The sequence below is a fragment of the Sinohyriopsis cumingii genome, chromosome 10 (genome assembly GCF_028554795.1).
Source record: "Sinohyriopsis cumingii isolate HCF-2022 chromosome 10, ASM2855479v2, whole genome shotgun sequence".
NCBI classification, from domain to species: Eukaryota; Metazoa; Mollusca; class Bivalvia; order Unionida; family Unionidae; genus Sinohyriopsis; species Sinohyriopsis cumingii.
The window spans coordinates 5,934,472-5,943,500 of record NC_142970.1 but is presented as its reverse complement, the minus strand read 5'-3'; positions in this window follow the sequence as shown (position 1 = coordinate 5,943,500).

Below are 9,029 nucleotides of genomic sequence, written 5' to 3'. Positions count from 1 at the left end.
GATCTAGTCCTCTATTCGTTTTGTTTTTGAGGGGGCAAAACCTCAGTAATTTCTGCATGGCTATTAACTCGTTAAATAATAATAATAATAATATTAATAATAATAATAATAATAATAATAATATGGCGGCCAGTATTATTGGTGGAGGAAGAACCCGGGTAAAACCCCGGAAAGAACCACCGACCCACGAGAAGCTACTGGCAGCTTTCTCACATACCCACATTGGCTGAATCCGAGACTCGAACCGGCGCAGACAGAGGTGAGATGGCAGTGATCCGTAACGGAGAGAGCTTCAGACAGACCACTCGTGGCCCCGAACTACATTTTGTAGCGGACACACTCGGCATGGATGTGAGTTCTTTCACCCACTCAATACACAGCTGCCTCTCGTCAATCTAACTCCGTTCAAATGGCAAATATATGTATTTGTATGTGACATAAATAAAATATTTGTATAGTATGTACGCTGTATCAATGATATACCACTCGTGTAACATTTTCTTTAAAAGTAACCTCGGCAAGCCTCGTTTCCTTTTAATAAAAAGTGTATACATCTCGTGGTATATCATTGATACAGCGTAACTAATATATATGTATGTATGTATGTATGTATGTATATATATATATATATATATATATATATATATATATATATATATATATATATATATATATATATATATATATATATATATATGACCTTCGACAACGCCAAAGTCAGTTGGGTCTGATTGTCTAACTCATTGAATCTGTGGTAATCAGATCTGCACCATTTTCATTCATAACCAATTACATATTGCTAAAAAAAAGCTGTAGTGGTGAGAATAATTATATATTACTAAAAATGCTGTAGCGGTGAGAATATAATATCGATGCCAGCATTCGTCCAAGGGGTGCAGTGATAACCTGACTTAGAAGATGGCCATCGTGGTGCTAAGATATGGGTAGGATGAACACCATTTTCAGTCAGAATCGGCTATTGCTATCCTGTTTAATTTGAAAACCTCACGTCTGTGTGACAATTCGTTCAAAAGAAGCAACGATACATACATTTCCAATATGGCAACCGTATGGAGGTTGGATCAGCATCGTTTTATTATATAAATAATTGCAATAACAAGGTTTTTGTAGTTTTTTTTAAATTTTTTTAAACGAAGTGCTAGTATGAGAATCCCTTTTGAAGACGTAGCTGTAAGGAACTTTTCAAAATGGCCGCTGACTGCAGTGACGGCTATTTTTGAGAGGGCATCTCTGCATTATTCTCCATTATGACCAGCAACATTGTGTAACAAGAGTGTTTTTATTCTGGAAACTGTGCTAATATTACCATTCCTTCAAACGGAGCAGTGATTACGTGATTTTTTTTCTTATCTTTTTCTATTTTATAACCTTTTATGGTTATGAGAGGATGGAAGAGCGATAATATTGTAAAGATGACCACCGTGAACGCCCACTCGATGTCTGCTTGGTCGCCATTTTCATTTAGAAATGTTTAGTCCCAGAATAAATGAGTGCGTAAAGTTTCATGACTAGTATCCCAGCAATTTAGTAGTAGCGTTGACAACAAACTTGTACCGATGGAGGCGGGACCTATGAGTGCGTAAAGTTTCAGGACTAGTATCCCAGCAATTTAGTAGTAGCGTTGACAACAAACTTGTACCAATGGAGGCGGGACCTACGAGTGCGTAAAGTTTCAGGACTAGTATCCCAGCAATTTAGTAGTAGCGTTGACAACAAACTTGTACCAATGGAGGCGGGACCTATGAGTGCGTAAAGTTTCATGACTAGTATCCCAGCAATTTAGTAGTAGCGTTGACAACAAACTTGTACCAATGGAGGCGGGACCTATGAGTGCGTAAAGTTTCAGGACTAGTATCCCAGCAATTTAGTAGTAGCGTTGACAACAAACTTGTACCAATGGAGGCGGGACCTATGAGTGCGTAAAGTTTCAGGACTAGTATCCCAGCAATTTAGTAGTAGCGTTGACAACAAACTTGTACCAATGGAGGCGGGACCTATGAGTGCGTAAAGTTTCATGACTAGTATCCCAGCAATTTAGTAGTAGCGTTGACAACAAACTTGTACCAATGGAGGCGGGACCTATGAGTGCGTAAAGTTTCAGGACTAGTATCCCAGCAATTTAGTAGTAGCGTTGACAACAAACTTGTACCAATGGAGGCGGGACCTATGAGTGCGTAAAGTTTCAGGACTAGTATCCCAGCAATTTAGTAGTAGCGTTGACAACAAACTTGTACCAATGGAGGCGGGACCTATGAGTGCGTAAAGTTTCAGGACTAGTATCCCAGCAATTTAGTAGTAGCGTTGACAACAAACTTGTACCAATGGAGGCGGGACCTATGAGTGCGTAAAGTTTCAGGACTAGTATCCCAGCAATTTAGTAGTAGCGTTGACAACAAACTTGTACCAATGGAGGCGGGACCTATGAGTGCGTAAAGTTTCAGGACTAGTATCCCAGCAATTTAGTAGTAGCGTTGACAACAAACTTGTACCAATGGAGGCGGGACCTATGAGTGCGTAAAGTTTCAGGACTAGTATCCCAGCAATTTAGTAGTAGCGTTGACAACAAACTTGTACCAATGGAGGCGGGACCTATGAGTGCGTAAAGTTTCAGGACTAGTATCCCAGCAATTTAGTAGTAGCGTTGACAACAAACTTGTACCAATGGAGGCGGGACCTATGAGTGCGTAAAGTTTCAGGACTAGTATCCCAGCAATTTAGTAGTAGCGTTGACAACAAACTTGTACCAATGGAGGCGGGACCTATGAGTGCGTAAAGTTTCAGGACTAGTATCCCAGCAATTTAGTAGTAGCGTTGACAACAAACTTGTACCAATGGAGGCGGGACCTATGAGTGCGTAAAGTTTCAGGACTAGTATCCCAGCAATTTAGTAGTAGCGTTGACAACAAACTTGTACCAATGGAGGCGGGACCTATGAGTGCGTAAAGTTTCATGACTAGTATCCCAGCAATTTAGTAGTAGCGTTGACAACAAACTTGTACCGATGGAGGCGGGACCTATGAGTGCGTAAAGTTTCAGGACTAGTATCCCAGCAATTTAGTAGTAGCGTTGACAACAAACTTGTACCAATGGAGGCGGGACCTATGAGTGCGTAAAGTTTCAGGACTAGTATCCCAGCAATTTAGTAGTAGCGTTGACAACAAACTTGTACCGATGGAGGCGGGACCTATGAGTGCGTAAAGTTTCATGACTAGTATCCCAGCAATTTAGTAGTAGCGTTGACAACAAACTTGTACCGATGGAGGCGGGACCTATGAGTGCGTAAAGTTTCATGACTAGTATCCCAGCAATTTAGTAGTAGCGTTGACAACAAACTTGTACCAATGGAGGCGGGACCTATGAGTGCGTAAAGTTTCATGACTAGTATCCCAGCAATTTAGTAGTAGCGTTGACAACAAACTTGTACCAATGGAGGCGGGACCTATGAGTGCGTAAAGTTTCATGACTAGTATCCCAGCAATTTAGTAGTAGCGTTGACAACAAACTTGTACCGATGGAGGCGGGACCTATGAGTGCGTAAAGTTTCATGACTAGTATCCCAGCAATTTAGTAGTAGCGTTGACAACAAACTTGTACCAATGGAGGCGGGACCTATGAGTGCGTAAAGTTTCATGACTAGTATCCCAGCAATTTAGTAGTAGCGTTGACAACAAACTTGTACCGATGGAGGCGGGACCTATGAGTGCGTAAAGTTTCATGACTAGTATCCCAGCAATTTAGTAGTAGCGTTGACAACAAACTTGTACCAATGGAGGCGGGACCTATGAGTGCGTAAAGTTTCATGACTAGTATCCCAGCAATTTAGTAGTAGCGTTGACAACAAACTTGTACCAATGGAGGCGGGACCTATGAGCTATGGGCAACAAGATAACGAGTAGGCCTTTCTCATCGACAGATCCAAAATTTATTTTTTAAAGAAATTAAATGTTAACATACTTTGTCGTAAATTCCGTTCAATGTAATATCTGATTTAATGATAAGTTCACTATGAAGAAAATATACAAAAGAAATGTTCGTTCTTCAGTCTTAATCAGAAAATATCCCATCTTAAGATAAAATATATCTCATTTACCTTCTGGTACTCTGTATTATTCGAATATTACCATTTACCTTCTGGTACTCTGTATTATTCGAATATTACCATTTACCTTCTGGTACTCTGTATTATTCGAATATTACCATTTACCTTCAAGTAAAACAGCAGCAGAGAGACTGAGCCCACCAACTATTTCGTCCTAACAGAACCCTTATCGAGAAGTATTTCATAGAAAGGTCTTATTTCACAAAATAAGCCCTCTATTCAGAAAACTATGATTAATAATAATTTTCTGACTAACGAGGTTATTTCATGAAAACGCTTACTATAAAAATACTTCTTGACGATGGTTTGGTCGACGAAACACTCTTGGGCTCAGTCTCTCTGCTGCTAATCATGTAAATATTTTAGGATTTCTAGTTAAAAATTGTATCTAACCCAACTCGATACCGTGTCCGAGGATCATGTAAATTTATCGTTACAAATCCGTGTGGTTTTGCCTGAGCACGAATAAAGAAATTTCTGAATTTATTGATGTCCATGTCACCGCTGCACCAAGTTCGATGAATATTTTGTAGCGTGTGTGCGTCAACGCCGTTAAATACCGCAAGAACATTACAGTTATTTCTGATCACTTTCGGAATTTGTGTATAACGTTGAGTTACATAAATCACATCGGTGTTTTTGTGCCTGCCGCGGGAAAATATCCTGGCAGGGTTTGATTGTTTGTCCAACATGATATCATCGTACACGACTAAATTATTAATACTCCCATCGATATCATCGATACTCGGTGCTTCATTGATATCAGTTATAAAATCAATAACATCTTCGTGAAAATCACTTTGATTTTCCATTATTGATTTTGCACTTTCCTTAAAATCTTTTAACACCTGATAACACGCTGATCGTCAACAGACGGGGCTATCAAATATAATTTATCCCACTTCATCCACTTCATTATTAAATTAAGTAACAACTGTGTCTTACCCGACCCAGATGGACCTATAATAATCATTCGGATTGAATTTGGTAGCACTGAGTTATGTTTGACTGGCTCTCGTCGCTTTGACGCAGAAAAGTCAGTGATCTCCATTTGAAATGTCTTTGACATTTTATATATCATAAAATAAATATGAATTTATATTGTGTGAAATGCCGAGCACATACCCCAACTACGGATACAACAACAATTACAACAAAAAATAATCGACAAGCGCTTACAGGCAAGTGTGAACGATGTGGCACAAAAAAAATTTAGATTTATTTAAAAAAGAAAGGAGGTGATATCGCAGCCAAATTAGGAAAATTACCAGGGGCTCCGTGGGCTAAATATCCAGGAGAAAAACATCTTCCAGGATATAATTACTGTGGTCCAGGAACCCGACTTGATATCAGACTTGATGCTCAGGATCAGCCAAAACCAGGTGAGTATCCGATAAACGCTATTGATAAGGCGTGTCATGCTCATGATGTAGCTTACCGAAGCAAGGATTTACAACAGCGCCATCTCGCGGACGTGAAATTAATTCACGCGTTGGATGCCATCCCTGATAAATCTTTCAAGGAGAGGCTAGCATCCTGGTTAATAAAATCCGCAATGAAATCTAAGCTTGTATTAGGCGCTGGTAATTAATTATAATGGAGTCGATTTATTATTCCCCAAGCGGATACTGGAGAGGTAACGCAGCAATTAGTAAACTCGCTGAAGCAGCAAAAGTTACGGCGGTTACTGCCAAAAATTGGTTATCCCGACAGGCAATATGGCAAATTTATCTACCACGCCCTAAACAAATTCACTTCGCGCATTTCGATGTTAGTGTACCAAATGAGGTTCATCAGGCTGATATATTATTTCTGCCACATGATACTATCCGAAGACGCACGTACAAATACGCGTTAACCATAGTTGATGTTGCCAGTAGATACAAAGATGCGGAACCGTTAACAACTAAAACAGCATCTGAGGTTGCTTCTGCGTTTGAAAGAATTTATCGGCGAGGACCTCTGCGATGGCCAAATTTATTACAAGTTGATCCTGGCAAAGAATTTCAAGGTGCAGTATCATCGTTGATGAAACAACATAACATCACCATCAGACGAGGACACACTGAAATTCACCGTGATCAGGCAATTGTTGAGCGATTCAATAAAACACTTGCTGAGCGGTTATTTGGATATCAATACGCGAAGGAATTTATTCAGGATACGAGATCGCGCGAATGGGTTGCAAGATTACCAGGTGTGATAACTGCGCTAAATAATGAAATAACTCGAACAACCAACATGAAACCTGCCATCGCGATCACGAAAAAAATATACCACTACAACGGAAGAAAGAAAAACAGCAAATACTGGGTAAGGTTACTGTAAGATATTTATATGAACCAGGTGAACTTGAAGGTGGTAAACGAAGAGCGACTGATCCCATTTGGAGTGTTACCACACACAAGATATCCACCGTGACAAGATCCACTGGCAGACCAGCAATCTATAGATTAGATTCAACTGCTCCTCAACGTGGATTCACCCGTGAGCAACTTCAGGTAATTCCCGAGGACACACAATTACCGCCAAAATCACTGAAGTGACTTAACTAGCGCTGCCGCCTCTACATCGATTACACTCAAGACAGGTCAACATGACATTATCACGTGTATGACCGCGATTGTTATCTTTTCTGTCTACGGTAAATTGTCTTGAATTTTTATTCGAATACTGCCATAGCATTATACAATTACAGCTCGCACAGTGATTATTCTGTTGTTGTTTCAACGCGTTAATAAATTCAACATCAAGATCAAAATCGCGATTATTTTTTTTGTCACTCTGTTTGTAACCGGCGAGTTTTTTTCTTATTACATCATCATCGGTGATGCTGTTGTTTTCATTATTATCAGCGTTTGATTCAACCAATACAATTCTTCACAGTTGAGATATTCTTCTGACTCTGGACACAGCCAAGTAGACTAAGTTTGGCCATTCGATTCGATCATCAACGATCCAGACAGTTGTATCAGAGATAGTCAGTCCTTGAGAACAATGAATGGTCATTGCGTATCCTAGCGTCCACGGGGATTTATTCATCGCTAGTGCATCCTCGACAGCATCGATGTCAACTAGCACAATATCATTCAATACTAAATTATGTTTCTCTGTCTTTCCTGGAATATCAACATCTATATTTTGTAACCGCGTATCAGCTGGTCTATAACATAACGGCGTTGGCAGCATTGGAAACTTTTCTTGTTGTAACTGAAATAGCTGTTGTTGAAGTGTGTCTCTGACTATCTTTCTACTTGCCACTATCAAATCGTCTGGTTTCCACACGCGTAAAAAGTCGCTCATCGAAGTTTCAGGAATCATCTTGCGCATGATTTCACATTGAATTTTATTCGGTTGTAGCCTGATTAATGTTTTAAATTCTTTCAATGTTGCATCAAGTGCTCGGTAATCATCAGACACTTCTTCGTAATAATCAACAAAATTCCTCAGCCAATCATGCGGAGATGCGCCGACAAACGGAGGTGGTTGACCGTGATCGCCGCACATAATCACCGCAGTATTTTTCGTTAGCAGCCATTCAAGAAATCGTTTTAACGTTTCTAACGGCACAGTGTCTACCTCATCCCACATTATTATATCATTGACATATTTTGTTCCCATTCGATCTGACGTCCACACACCGCCGCTGTATTTGAAAAAGCTGTGATAAGTACAAGAATTGACTCCTCGCTGTTTCATCTCCCTGGCAAGCCTGTGTGTAGGTGTTAGCACAATCATATCCGATTTTTTAAATAATTCAATCGCTCGAGTTGTTTTACCAGACCCGCCCGGCCCGTTCAAATAAACAGTTTTGTGTCTGGTGATTGGATCATATACAGACGGTGCGGAAGATATTTCTGGCATTGTTGATTTACAATAATCATCCTCGATTGCAACATCAGCGGATTTACAATACTCGTGCAGCATCTCCGCTTTTATTCTCCACGAACTCCATTCATCTCCGCCGCAGAATTTCATTATATCGGTCAGTGATTCTGAATATTTCTTGTCGATGTAAAATGAATCCGTGGCAACTCTGACTGCGGTGTCAAGAAATCGATTTACCATCGATAACAAATTTATAGAAACATAAGCCAGCATTGAAGATCTCAAATGTGTGTATTGAGGCGATTCTCCGTCGATATAACTTACAATTGTGCCCAACTTTTTCCCGTCGGACAAGAACACATCCTCCCGATTACAAAATATATTTCTGGCAACCGCGTCGGCGATTATAAAATCCAATTCAGCTTCATCGATAATCAACCGCGAGTGATGCATTTTATGATCAAATGCTGCACCCTGAGTAAATTTACCGATTATTCTTCGTCCGAGATCTTTCGCTGTACTTTCACTGTTTTTGAGTTTAATCTTGAGAATTTCAGGAGCTCCTTCGCGGATAGCATCAAGAGGAGTTTCTGGAAGTGCTTGTGTCCATTCTTCGATAACTTCTTCGAGAGTTACACGTTCTGGTGTTGGTAACCAAACTGAGGTCTGCGGTCGATAACATATGATTGCTTCACTGACGGTCAACGATACCAGTATGCCGCTGTCAAGCATATATCGCAATAACACTATTGGTACCCAGCGCTTTTCGACGAAGTGTCTGCCAAACCAAACATAACAAATCGGATGAAGTCCCGTGGCGAATACAAACGAAGTCACACGAGCAAATCCTGTCAGGTCAGCGTCGGGTAAAACGCCGTTTACGGCGACTCGTGTCATCGAGTTCGTGGGGTGTCCGAATCGTTTAAAGTATTCGCGGCACTCGCCGTTCCCGAGAAAGCTTCCTGGGTAGCAAGCAATCATATCCACGGAAATCATATCCCGGTAGTCATACCAGGTATTCCATAACCCGCCATGACCATACTCGACACAACTTAACTGTATATCTGAAAGAAACTGACTT